This window comes from Daucus carota, chromosome 9, assembly GCF_001625215.2.
Source record: "Daucus carota subsp. sativus chromosome 9, DH1 v3.0, whole genome shotgun sequence".
Taxonomy (NCBI): domain Eukaryota; kingdom Viridiplantae; phylum Streptophyta; class Magnoliopsida; order Apiales; family Apiaceae; genus Daucus; species Daucus carota.
In genome coordinates, this window is record NC_030389.2 from 19,688,696 (window position 1) to 19,701,967 (window position 13,272).

A 13,272-nucleotide genomic window follows, 5' to 3' on the forward strand; every position below is an offset into this window, starting at 1 on the left:
GTTAATGTTAAAGATGGTTTGAGGAAGCATAGGGCTGAACTTAATTGGCACCCTTATTTATGTGTATGTGATTTTTTCAATGGCATGATTCTCAAGAAGAAAAATGGGCGTTAATCCACTTTCATCATACTTAAGGATAAAAAACTTACCTGACCTAACTATATTGAATGGAAACGTATTTGGACATTTTTTTGACTGCTAGGAGTACAAGTTTGCACTTAGGAACCCAAGCCTGAGCAGCCCCTGCTGTGGCTTCCTGATGAGGAGAAAGAGTATTATAGCGGCGGATACGGCGGATGAGAAGGTCGCGATGTGACATTCCTGGCAGCAATGTCAGGGTTGTTTTACAACATCAGGCATCATAATATGGGCCATGCTTCGGATATGCTCGTTAATTTCAAGGAACTTTTGAGATCGAAATAGGGCCAGCTAGGCAGTAGCCATGAAGGCTTTATGAACACTCAGATGGCTGAAGGTACACCTTAAGGGAATATGTGTTCAAGAATGAATTCAAAATTTGAATGAATAGAGATCCTTGGTGAGAGCTTCGGGAAACCCAGATTTGACATTAAATCCTTTTGAGCGGGCCAAGAGTTTTGAGCAGTTTCCGCTTGAATTACCCAGACAAGAGGCAGTATAGTCTTGGCTTGCGGAACTGCGAAGAACTTTCAGGCAGCTGAAGGGATTATTTCGCCGAGTGTTCAAGTGAATGTGGCTGAGAAACGGGTCTTCTCCTCTGAAGCAGACAGGCAATAAATATAAGAAAAAGGCTCAAAACACAGAAGCTGTGAAGGTAGTGGGAGCTCAAGTGGTGTGAAAAGCCTAAGGGGAAGTGCTAAACCGTGCAAGCAGTCGGTCACTGGAAAAGGATTGTCCGTTTTAAAAAGACAAACGAATACGGGTATGATCTTGCTTTCTTTCTCGAGTTACAGGAAACATTTGTAGCGGCTAGAGTCTAACGAGCACTTGTGTGTGTGATACTGGTGGTCACTGATCATGTTTTTGTACCTAGGCAAAAGGGGTTCCAACAATCCATAATGCTAGAGATGGTGGAATCTACGTGTTCATGGGAGGAATGCTACGAAAGTAGCGCAGTAGTTGCAGTAGAGTTATTCAATTTATCGTTGGGTTCTGATAGGAGTTGGTGGTTGACAGTTGTCTTTATGTACTTTTATTAGAAGGAAGTTTGATTTGGTTTCTAAACTTGCTATGATGGTTTATAAGTTTGTTTGGATCGTAATTTTGCTATTATGATGATAAACGGATTATATGTTCTGGTACATGCAAGACAATTGTTATAATTAATCCTAGTCAAACCCGCACTGCGACTACACAACAGAGGGTATGAAGCAACACATCTTCTAACTTCTTCTAACTACCTCTAATAAAAGATAGGAAACTTCTAGTTTAACCAAAACGATTTGGCACTTGAGATTAGGTGTCATATTAACTTGAAAAAAGGAGGATGCAAAGACTGGTAGTAGACGGGCCTTTGGCTCATGGCAGTGAGCCATTGCAGTTTGTGAATCCTGATTGGAAGGTAAATGACGCATAGGCCTTTCAAGGCAAAGGGAAATGAGCCAAAGAGTTTGAGGATTGGTTCACTCTGTTTATGTGGACCCTATGAATATCCAAGCAGGAAAAAAGGGTGGTTAGAGTATTTTTCGTCACTTTTATTGACGAATTGTTCCTAGATATGGGTCGTTTAATTTTGTTTTGATTTGCGGTGTGCCGTAAAGGCTGAGTGCTTGAGAAAGAAAGAGTACAAGCGAAAACGAGAAGCGACATAATAAAAGTACAAGTCACTACGATCTGATCGTGGTGGCGAATACTTGCTTGGGGAGGAATTCAGGGAATAATTTAGCAGAGAATGGGATGGAATCCAGTTGAACTGCACCAGGCACACCCCAGCAGAACGGTGTAGCAGAGGAAGGAATTGGACTCGTTTAGAGAGTTTAGATCGAATAGATGTGAGTTATTCGGGATTTCCAAGTCATTTGGGGGACATGCCTTAGAGACAGCAGCTTATCTTCTGACTTAGTACCTTTCTAAGAAGTCGGTTCCTAAAACCGCCTTTAGAATTGTGGACCGGGGACAACCGAGTATGAGACCAAACAAAAAAAAATTTCCGGAATAGGGGTTTCCCAGCACATGTGGCTGAACAAGAACGCACTAGCTAGAAATCTCGTACAAGAAGTAAAGCTGTTTGTAGGCGACCCCATGGGAACAAAAGGTTATTAGTATTTATAGGTTTAAGGATTGGGATGGTCACGGTTAGCAACCAATGCAGATTCTTAGAGAAGACTATATTGAATCACAAACCGCAAGAGTATAATCGGTTTAAGAGGAACTGTGGGAGGGGACGAATATGAACCGTGTAGTACAAGTAGAACAACCAAAACAGAATGTCAACCGGTCACTAATACCGCCCAGTTCCCGTCGTAGTGGGACGGGTGTTCGCAGGCCCGAAGATTCATGTTTTTGGGAGAGTGTCGACGTAGGTCTCTGGTGAACATGATGATGATCCCGACATACAAGAGGCAGACAGGACAAAGAAGAAAGGCTTTGGCAAAAGGCAATTGGATTCTTGAGATGGAATCAAGTATTCTATCAGGTCCTGGGATAGGTCGGGGAGCTCGTGGAACACCACCAAAGAGTGTAAACCGATTGGATTAAGTGGGTCTAAACAAAAGAAAAAGGGGGATCCGACAAAAGTGAAAGCCTGGAAAGCAGACTTGTTGCGAAAGGGATACTCCCAGAAAGAAGGTATCGATTATGAGGAAACCGTTTCGCCATAGTCCAGCTTAGTCAAATCCGTATCTTTTTATCTATAGCACTATCTCGAGTAAATGAGATTTGGCATGGATGTCAAACAATATTCCTTAATGGAAACTTGAGGAAACCATCTATAATATGCAGGCAACCAGAGGGAGCATGAAAGAAGGCCAAGAGCATCTTGTAGGTAAGCTGAAGAGGTCTAATTTATGGACTTAAACAAGCTTCAGGTATTAGAACATTTCGCTTTTGATTCAGGCAGTCCAGTCATGGGATTTGAGCAATGTCCAAACGAAGCATAGCGGGTATAAAGAGATGTGAGGGAATGCAGAAGTGGTTTTTCCTAGGGCTTTATGTTGATGAAATTTTTACTCTTGGAACAAGGTTAAGATGTGATCTTCAATAAAAGCAGGGTTGTTAAACAATTTGAAATGAAGACTGAGGCCGAAGCAGCATAACATCCTTGGGGAGCAACTTAATACGATCGCAAGAAAAAGATGTTGGCTTTATCTCAGGAGCCCTACATAGAGGCGTTATTAGCTCGTTTTAAACATGCAGGACTCCCAGAAGGGTAATTTACCGCTTCAGACATGGAGTTACTCTATCAAAGAGGCATGTCCTCGACACCTAAGGAATAGAGAAAAACTGAAGGAGGTCAGTTCCTTATGTTCGGTCAATTGGGAGCCTGATGTATGCAATGTATGTACGAGGCCTGATATTTGCTTTGTTCGTGTGCATAGTTGGCAGATAAACTCAGTCAACCCCAGGACAGGAAACATTGGAAGTGCTTAAAAGCATAATCTCAAGACCCCGGCAAGGACTAAGGAGTATATTTGGTTTACAAGTCCATCAGATTTTATTGCTCTGGATAGACCGATTCGGATTCCGACAGATAAGGAATAAAAGAAAGTCCACCTGCGGGTGTGTTTTTTCTTTGGAGGTGGAGCCGTAATATGGAGGAGTGTGAAGCAGAAATGCAGCGCAGACTCACCATGGAAGCCGAATATGTGGCAGCCCTGAAGCAGCCAAGAGGCGATATGGTTCCAAAACTTTCCTCTGGATTTGGATGTGGTTCCTAAGCTGCCACAACAAATCAACGATTTTTTGTTTTTTGGTAGTGTGATAACACTGGTGCTGTGGCGAATACCAAAGGAACCGCAGGCCTAAGGCGAGCGAAACATAGAGCGTAAGATCACCTCATACGACAAATCGGTAAGCGGGAGATATCAATTGTGGCTGACATAGCATCGAAGGATAAAAGGACGGGGCAGATCCGTTCCATCACAAGTCTTACACAAAGCTAAAAAAAAAGGCCTTTTCTCAGGAGCACGTGAAGCGATAAGGAGTTCAGAGACTTGGGACGCACAATAGTTAGTATAGTTGGTAAGTGGATGGCTTGTAATAAACACTTATATACGCAAAGAAGATCTTGGTATAATGGTAGTTGTTAGGGGTATACTACTACGGAATATTCATTTGAGTAGATACATTAGTTGAGAAGCTTGAATGCAATGTTTCACAGTGTCTGTTATTTATTATTAGAGACAATCTAGTTCAAATGGGATAGCAGAGATTAGATTGTCGATTCCTTATATAATATAAAAAGGGTCACAGTGCTAAATGGTGTTAGACAACCAGTGGAACGGCGAGTAATTATTTGGAAATAGTTAGATCTTGACTATTGAGTAATACGTATATACTTTGTGTATACTAGCTTATAGCCCGTGCAAGGCACGGAACGTTTTAAATTATTTATAACTTTTTAATATATTGTAAGTGGTGTGAAAGATTGTAATTTATAAATAATAAAATTAAAATTTTTCAGTTAAATAAATTTTGAAATTATGAGGTGTTTGTAAGTCAGAACTAATTGTAAAAATAATAGGTTCTACGTGTTCGGTAAAAAAATTGGTTACATATGTTGGGAATCATCCGACGTGCGGATATAAAAGACACCGTCCCTCATTAATGCTTCAGGTAAAACTATTGTAATCAAGCAATACTTTCTGGTATGGATCAAGCCCAAAGTAATTACGCCCTTCGTGCCCTATTTTATTTTCTGTCCACTTTGGCGTAATTTTGGTCCCTATTTTATCTGTCCATTTATATTTCAAAACTATTAATGATAGTTGAATTTATCTCCATAAGATCAATTTCAATTGCACCAAGGCTTGAACGTATGTAAAAAACGTTGGTTTTAAATTCAATGTTTTCAAGCAATAAAGTAGGGGTAAGTTTCCCCCATTTTCCAAAATATTAATAGAAGGTATTTTAATGAAAAAGTCATACTCAATTAGTTCTTGGTATGTGTTTTTTGTTTTTGTTTTTTTTTTTTGTCCAAAATGACAGATAAAAAGGGACGGGAGGGAGTAATATTTTTTATAAAATTTTAATATATTTGAAAGGAATAATGTGACAATCAACTTCCATTAGAATTTTAATTTATAAATGTATTTTATAAGAATTTTTAAGATGATTTAAATTTTGGCTTACTAATTTAAATTATTTGATAAAATATTTTGTGACAGTGCGATTTATATGATTCTACAATTAAAACTGGTAGAAAATATTTATTTTTTTAATGAAAAATATATCCGACTTATTAATTTAAAAATATATTAGATAAAATAAATTTTGTGCGGTGCATTTATAGATTCTAAAAATTAAGCTGATAGGAAATAATTTATCTTGGATTAAAAAAATCATAAACAGGTGAAGACAGAATTTTGTTTGGAGTCAGAAAAGAATTAGAAACATGCTATCAGTTGCCTTATAGAATTAGAAGGTTAATTTTGTTCTAATCTAACGGTAACTATTTGGTTCAATAATACGATCCAACGGATGATAAGCTTTTGGACCCATGGTGACCATGGCGACCAAATTATCTCCTTACGCTTATTATATTAATAATATAATTGAACGGGATCAAATAGTAGAATAATTGTTTCTTCTTTAATTCTGACAATAAAGAAATAAGATTCTATGATGGTATTATGCTTAAGTTCTTAATCCGATATAGTGAGTTGACACTTGTATTTAATGCACATGCCTTTGAGTCATAAGGTAAGTAATTTTTATAATGAAACGAATTTATGTATTGGGGGGGCAATGAAATTATATACAGAGTGGGATGTGACTATAGAAGGAAACCGGTCCGAAATATATCGGGTGATGATGTACCTCTTGAAAAAGGCGCATAAAGATAATTATGCTTTAGTCCTGGCAGCAGAGTTGTTCTTGCATAATTATAAGTTTGAGTGGATGACAAGGATAAAAGATAGGGATTAAATTATTGTCAGAAAAAAATTTTAATTTAATTAATGGGACATGCGATATCTTAAACATGGGGAATTTATAGCAATTAATTTGGGAGCCGAATTAAATAATTAATTTACGGAATTAGGAAGGTAAGTGCAAATATAGTTCTTTAGGGATAGAATGAATATTTATGACATTGGGCCTGGCCCGGAATGTCATTGGAAGGCCTGACCTAATGGTCCATGATCCCTACTTAGCATATAAATGTTCTCGTTCTCCTAAAGCTAAAAACACACGAAAAAAAAGAAATTCCCCAAATTTTTCATCCTAGAGTTTGAGAGAGGCAGAGGCGTTTTTTCTACTCAAGGAGACAGCTAGGTTTTTGGGGTTTTCGGAGCTGTAAGGGAGGCACACTTGGGAGTCGAAGGCCAAAACTATCGTACCAAGGAGAATCAAGGAATACAGTAGAAAAGACGGGGATTTGAATCGCTTTGCGCCGTGCGATTAAGGTAAATATTCTGTTCGAACTTTTTTCAATTAATAGCATAAACGCAAAGGGCCAAGGTCCGATTGTTTCCAACATTTGTGTCGATAAAATCAATTTAGGCGGTAAAATTCATGATTGGATCGCATTTTCAACAGCTACTCATGAATGTCCGTCTTTAAGCTCTCCTCCCGTAGAATTGGATGGCCTTTCCTCAGCTTTCTGTTCCAGGAGTCACCAACTGGTGGGGGGGCACCCTTCAACGCTTCGCATTTTCAGAGTATCATTCTGGCAAGCTCACTCTTAGCTTTGCCTTTGTTCCTTGTTCCTCGACAACAGAGCAGGTCAGTGTGTGCACTCACCTCACGTACACGGAAACTATTTCCTAGCCTCACATTGATGTGTATCGGATCGGTGTTTGCCGTACACACTCGTTCAGCACTCTTCCTGCTGTAGCTCTGTAGAAACTACCATGGTCCCCCGGAATGGGTTCAAGAGGTAGTGGAGGAACAAAGTTGTCCTCCTGAAGCCTATGAAGGCAGATTTAACTTGCACGCTCAAGTTCCGCCTGATCAGAAAAGAAATAGGAGCAGAAAAGTTTTTCATACATGAATACATTGTTTTGAAATTCTGTGCACTCAATAAACTATAAACTGTGAATCTGTTTTAGGCTTGCACTAGCGTGAGTCTTAGCGCAGTGCTTGACTCTGTAAACAAGGACCGCGGCAGTACGGTCAATTCAATGGCCGCATTCTGTAGGGAAGGGTCCAGAAACTATTTTAGTGGCATGTTCAAAATGAAAAACCAAACCTTTTGAGAGGTAAAGATGAGGCTACAGTTGTCTCCACGGCTTCACACCGTGCTTCTAAGGGAGACGAGCTGGGGGGTTGAACGCAAAGTAGCCTCTTCCACTCCTCCGTTTCCTGGCAAGTTTACGAACGGGGTTCATCGAAGTTTGGTTTGAAGTGTTTGAAGAAACGAGAGTTGGTTGAAGAAAAGCATCAGCTTGGTTATGAACCTGTGTGTTGTCAATTCAATGCTGGCATCGGGTAACTAAGCAAGGGTCCAGCAACATAATCCGCCGAACGTATCAACATTAAAACGAGATGACAAGTTTAAGTACCTGAGCTACCGTAAAAGTCCCGTGCGAAGGACTGCAAACTCCTGGTTGATAGGAGAGTCAGAGTGAAGAGGTTGTGAGGTAGATTATGTTTGTGGGTATGATTTGGGAGTGTGTTTGGTGTGGTGTGGGTTTCAGATGAAGAGGGTTTGATTCGCGAAGAAATATAATTCTAAGTGGTGATCTTCAAATGAAAAGTCAGGTTGTTGTTGATGAAGAGGGGAGTGATAATGATGATGATTAGTTTAGGTGATGGGTGAGGTTGATTGGTCTTCTTGGGATTGTTGAGGTGATTGATTGTTGTTTGGTGGTTGTTTTAATATACAAGGGCTGAGGTTGTTTGGGCGGCTGTTTGTTGTTGTTGTTGTTGTTGTTTGTGGGGGGAGGGGAACCACTAAAGCTGATAAAACGGCTGCGAGGAGCGTTGAAAGTGTGCAGATATGGGAGTGTGCTGAAGAGGAAAAGCTGCAAACTTATTCTGATGATCCAGCTGAGTCATCAACTTTAGTGCAGGAACGAGGAAACTGGTGCCACTGGAGGATTGATGTAATGTCCTTCTCAGCGTCAGTCATTTTAATCATTTAGAACAACATGAAGAAAGCTTGGGAAAGCAGGAGACTTTTGCCATTCTGCTCGACTGATATGCCTCCTTAGGGGTCCCAACTTTGTAAGAATGGCTTGAAGTGGATTTATGACCCAAAGTGACAGCGATTATGAGCAATACAGAACCCAAGCTTATGAAGCAAAGATGATATTTACATTGAAGTTCTTGCGAGTGGGTAGAGCAACCCTTTCGCAAGTGTCGAAGAAAGGTGCACTCAGGCTTCGATTGCTTTCAACATCCTAGCAGTTGATTTCTCTCTCCCGGAGATAAAATGGTCTGAAAGAATGGGTGAGTTTCAGTTTCAGTGGGGAGCTCAGCAAAATTTTCCCTCGGAAACCCAAGATCCTATTCAAATCATCCGTGTTTGATATAAATGGTACGTCCTCGCGGGTATAATCTCCAGAACCCGATGATTATCCAATGTAGTATTCAGGGCTGTCGAATGGAAAGTCCTAAATAATTGGTGTATCTGAAGTTCTGCGTGAGCTGTAATAGGCACCGTGCTGAGAGCCCGGACGGGCTATTCAAAAACCGTACCCAGAGTCTACAGCGAGCCAAACTGGCCTCGGGATCAAAGAAATCCATTCCAAGTTAGTCCTCCTCGATACAAAACGACCGGCCATTTTTAAAAATTAAAAATTGGAATTAAGTGAGAATTTTTTCAAATAAAATAGTAATTCTCAAATTTCGCACAAATTTTCATTAATAATTAAATATCAATTAATTAATTAATTAATAATTCGATTTAAATGAGTAAAAAAATCGAATTAAAAAAATTAATCTTAAAATTGGCTTACAAACAAAGTCCCAAACAAACGGTCTTAATTGCCATTATAATAATCCAAAAACCCCCATTAAAAAGCTTCACAAACCTTAATTTCGAAATCAAGAACAGGGTTTCGAAATCTTTTGAATCAATCCACAACAAACTGATCTAAACAAACGATGCTCAGTCACGGAGCTTCAAAACCGGTGAAAACTCGAGCAAAATCGTTCGAATCATCCTGACTCACGACTCAGTTGAACTCGGCGAAATGGGTTTAAAATTTCGACAAAGCACTTCGACTAAAATCTGATTAAAAAACAGTACAAGCAAGCTTTTTGGGCTTGAAAGAAGTAACAGCAAGTTGTTTAATCTAAAAACTTGAAAAACCGATCAAGAACAATGGAGTGTATGTATGCGTTGTGGGGATCGAAGTGTAATGGAGATGAATAGGGATGACTTTTCAAAACTAAAGTCATATGGGTCAGAGAGTGGTCGGTATGATTTTCGAAGAAAATGTCATACCGTGTTTTCCTAGAATGACATTCTGGGATGATCGGTAAAAAAAAAAAAAAAAAAAAAAAAAAATGACATTCTAAAATAAGTCAGAACCGCTTCAACAAGGTATGTATATATTCACGGCATGACATTTTCAAAATGCGTACCGTATTTGTGAGGTGGTAATGAGCAAGCCGCCGATATGACATTTTCTTTCTAAAAATATCATACCGAGCTAAGTAACAGATTTTTAAAAAAAAAAAAACAAAACGAAATAATATGATTTTTGATTGATTAAAAACAATAAAACGTTTTGCCACATTTTAAGCAAAAATCTAATACCTAAGATATAATATATTACACATATATTTTGTAAAATTCAACTTTAATAAATATAAAATACTTATGAATTTAATTTTAATTTATGAAAATGAATGAACTTAAAATCAAATATTTTATGCTTAATTAAGTTTAAAAAATACAAAAATAAAGAGCATATATATCTAATGAAACAGAGGAATATTACATAGCAGGGGAGTAGGGGCAGCGTGGAAATTAATAGAGACATAATATGAGCATGCATAATTTTACAAACAAAAATTATCAGATAATTTACAAATAATTAGATAAAATCTAATAAAATAGATATAATTAAATGGGTGTCCGTGTGCCGGTGAACATCTTCTAGTTTTGTACTTGCTTAGAAGATCTCTGACAGACTTTGAACATGGCAAATTGAAGATGCCATCTCCTTTTGGCTTACTTGAAAACAAAGAATAGGATAGCTCACACCATATAACTCATCTCATAATTTACTCTGGGCATTAACTGGCAAATCTCGTTACACAAGTTTATCGTTAGAAGAACCAAATAGATATCATCAACATATATGGGAACAAATATCATATCATTATCCAGGAAATTTTGTAAAGAGAGTTTTGTGTCTATGACACCTCTAGGTGAAATAAATGATTTCAATTAAAAACTCAGAGAGGGTGGTCAGCACCAAGTCCCTTGGTGACTCTTGAGTCTCAATAAGACAGCTTTGAATAGGAAGGTATCAAAATCAGCAAACTCTAGATTTTTCAAAGCTAGGGGGTGTTCCAGATATACTTCTTCTTCGCAGCTTTCATTAAGAATGCACTTTTTCAACATACATCTGATAACACTTTGAAGTGGGAGTGGTGCAGGCAAAATGCAAAGAAATATTCCGGATGGGCTTCAAGACAGCAACTGGAGCACACAGGTTCACATAAGCGTAAATCAATAGCCTCTTCTTTCTTGGGATAACCTTTTGCGACTAAGTCTGGCTTTGTTTCTTCTTACAACAAATGCCATCACCATCTAACTTGTTCTGGTAGAAGAACCCCATCGAGTTCCAATTATGATTTAGTACCCTTCAATGCCTTGGAACCAGGGCCCAGATTTTCTTGTCTCTCAAATTGATTGAGCTCTTCTTGCATGGCAAGAAACCCAATCAGGATCAGCAAGTGCTTCATTCATCACTGTCTTTGGTTCTAATTAATGATGAAAAACCAGAGAATAGACATGCATTGTCCGTAGCAACTTCCTAGTCCTTTACACCAACATCAGGATCACACCAATAATCAGATCAAAGGGTGATCTCTGCTCCATCCATTCTCTGGAAGTTGTGTACTTGATGATGCAGCATATTATCATTAGTCTGATGTGTATGACAGTGTGATCCACCAAAGCTTCCCCCCTCCTGAGTTTTGCTGTCGGTTGACTTTTGATCCACCACTTAGCATCAGTGGAATCCTCCAGCATTATTGCCATTTCCTCCACCATGCCTGGATCAGTATGCAGCATGGTTGTCATCACCTTTTTTGCAAGCCTCAGGGGGCACAATCATCATCTGAATCAGAATCGGATAGTTGTCAAACTTCAGAAGATTCAGATGATTAGCAATTTGTAAACGTGGGAGTTTAGAGTAGTGTCCACAAATGTTTACAATTGAAAACTAAAATAACTTTCATTCACACTGACAGAGATCAATTGTAACTCGATAAGCATTATTAGTATAACCAACAAAAATGCTTCAGATGCCGTTTGGCTCAAACTTGTTCAGTTTCTTCTCTCCATCTTTGAGAAACATGACGTGGCTAAAGACATGAAGGTGTTTTTTGACATAAGGTTTCTTGTGTTTTAATACAGCTAAATGAGAGTTCTCATAGGAATCATAATGATCAAGTTCTATTCTGGGTATAGCAGCTATAGTCACAGCTTCAGCACAAAAGTACAGTGGAAGCTTTGCTTCAGGAATCATTGGTCCTTAGCAGTTCATCAATGTACGATTCCTTTGTTTCGACGACTCTCAATTATGCTGAGGAGTCCTGTGCGGAATACTGCCTTTAATTCCCTTTTCAGAGTAAAGTTGATATAGGGTTTGATTCTTGAATTCTGGTGCCATTATCTGACCTTACAAACAAAGGCTGTTCACTGACAACCCCTTAGCCAATTCAACTTGCTTTATATGAATCAATCACTATCACATCGGGGTTTCATCCTTAGAAGCCGGAAGTAAACCCAAGTAATTCGAGAAGTCTCCACAATGAACTAAGGCATATAATACTTCCTTCCTCCATCAATTGATGTAACATTTACGGGCAAAACAAACCATATGCACAAAATGAGTGGATCGGTTAATGGTATGATGGGTTTTGCCTTGTGAATGCCTCTCTCGTTTTCATGACTTGTTTCCTTCTGACAACTCACACGATCATTAGTGTGAGAAGTATAAGGGAGGGCAATCCCTCTCACTAGATCTTCTCGGACTAGAGATTCATGAGTTTTGAAGTTGAGGTGCGAGATTTCTTATGCCCATAACCAACTATCGTCAGCGACGCCTTTGCGTAAGAAACAGTGAAATGCATTCCCTGGTCCTGAAGACAAATCAAGCTAGCGTATAGGTTGCCCGTTCCTTTGCCACATAGTGAAGGATGCTTATCCTTGATATGTTTATGATACTATCGCCTTTCAAAATGAACATAATAAGCCCTTGTCCACAAACTGCTGCACTCCAGGAGATATGTTGAAGTCCTCAACGAGGGAAATATCCTTATGATGACCGTCAACTGTGGTACTTGCCATAAATCCAACGTATCGACTTTCTATTTGTCAGCAAAGTAACTGACGGGACCAGGTGCTTCTCTTAATGTCTTTCCAGCAGGGATCTTGTACCAGTCAATGGGCATTGACGCTCCATTTTCAGCTCACCCAATCAACTCGAACAACGCCACTGACCCTGCAAACACACTTGTAAACCTTCTTTGGAGGAACCCACATTTGATTGGGTCCGGCAGACTTTAAAGAATTGATTCTAGCAGGTAATACAACAGAGCCTTCTTGGACTGATACTTGGTTCACGTCCTTGACTAAACTTACTTCTTAACAACAGCCTTATAACCTTGGTTTTAGGCCTTTGAACATAGCCGCCCGTCTACACAGGAGGACCTAGCAGTCTTGATCTAGCATGCTTATTGGTTGTGTGTTGCCTAGGTGATGTTTTCCATTTTTTAGGCTTGCAAATTTCCTAAAATAAGCAGACATCATATTGAAAGCACAAGGCATGCAATACACACCACAAGATGATTGCATGCATCAAAACACAGGAACAAACAGGAATATTCAGTCACAATAGTAGGAATATCATAGATTCTACTCTAACCTTGTTTAACAGATTTAAAGTTCTCAGTAGAATGACATCTATTGGTCTTGTTTTAAATTCACAAAATTATTAGCTTGTTGAA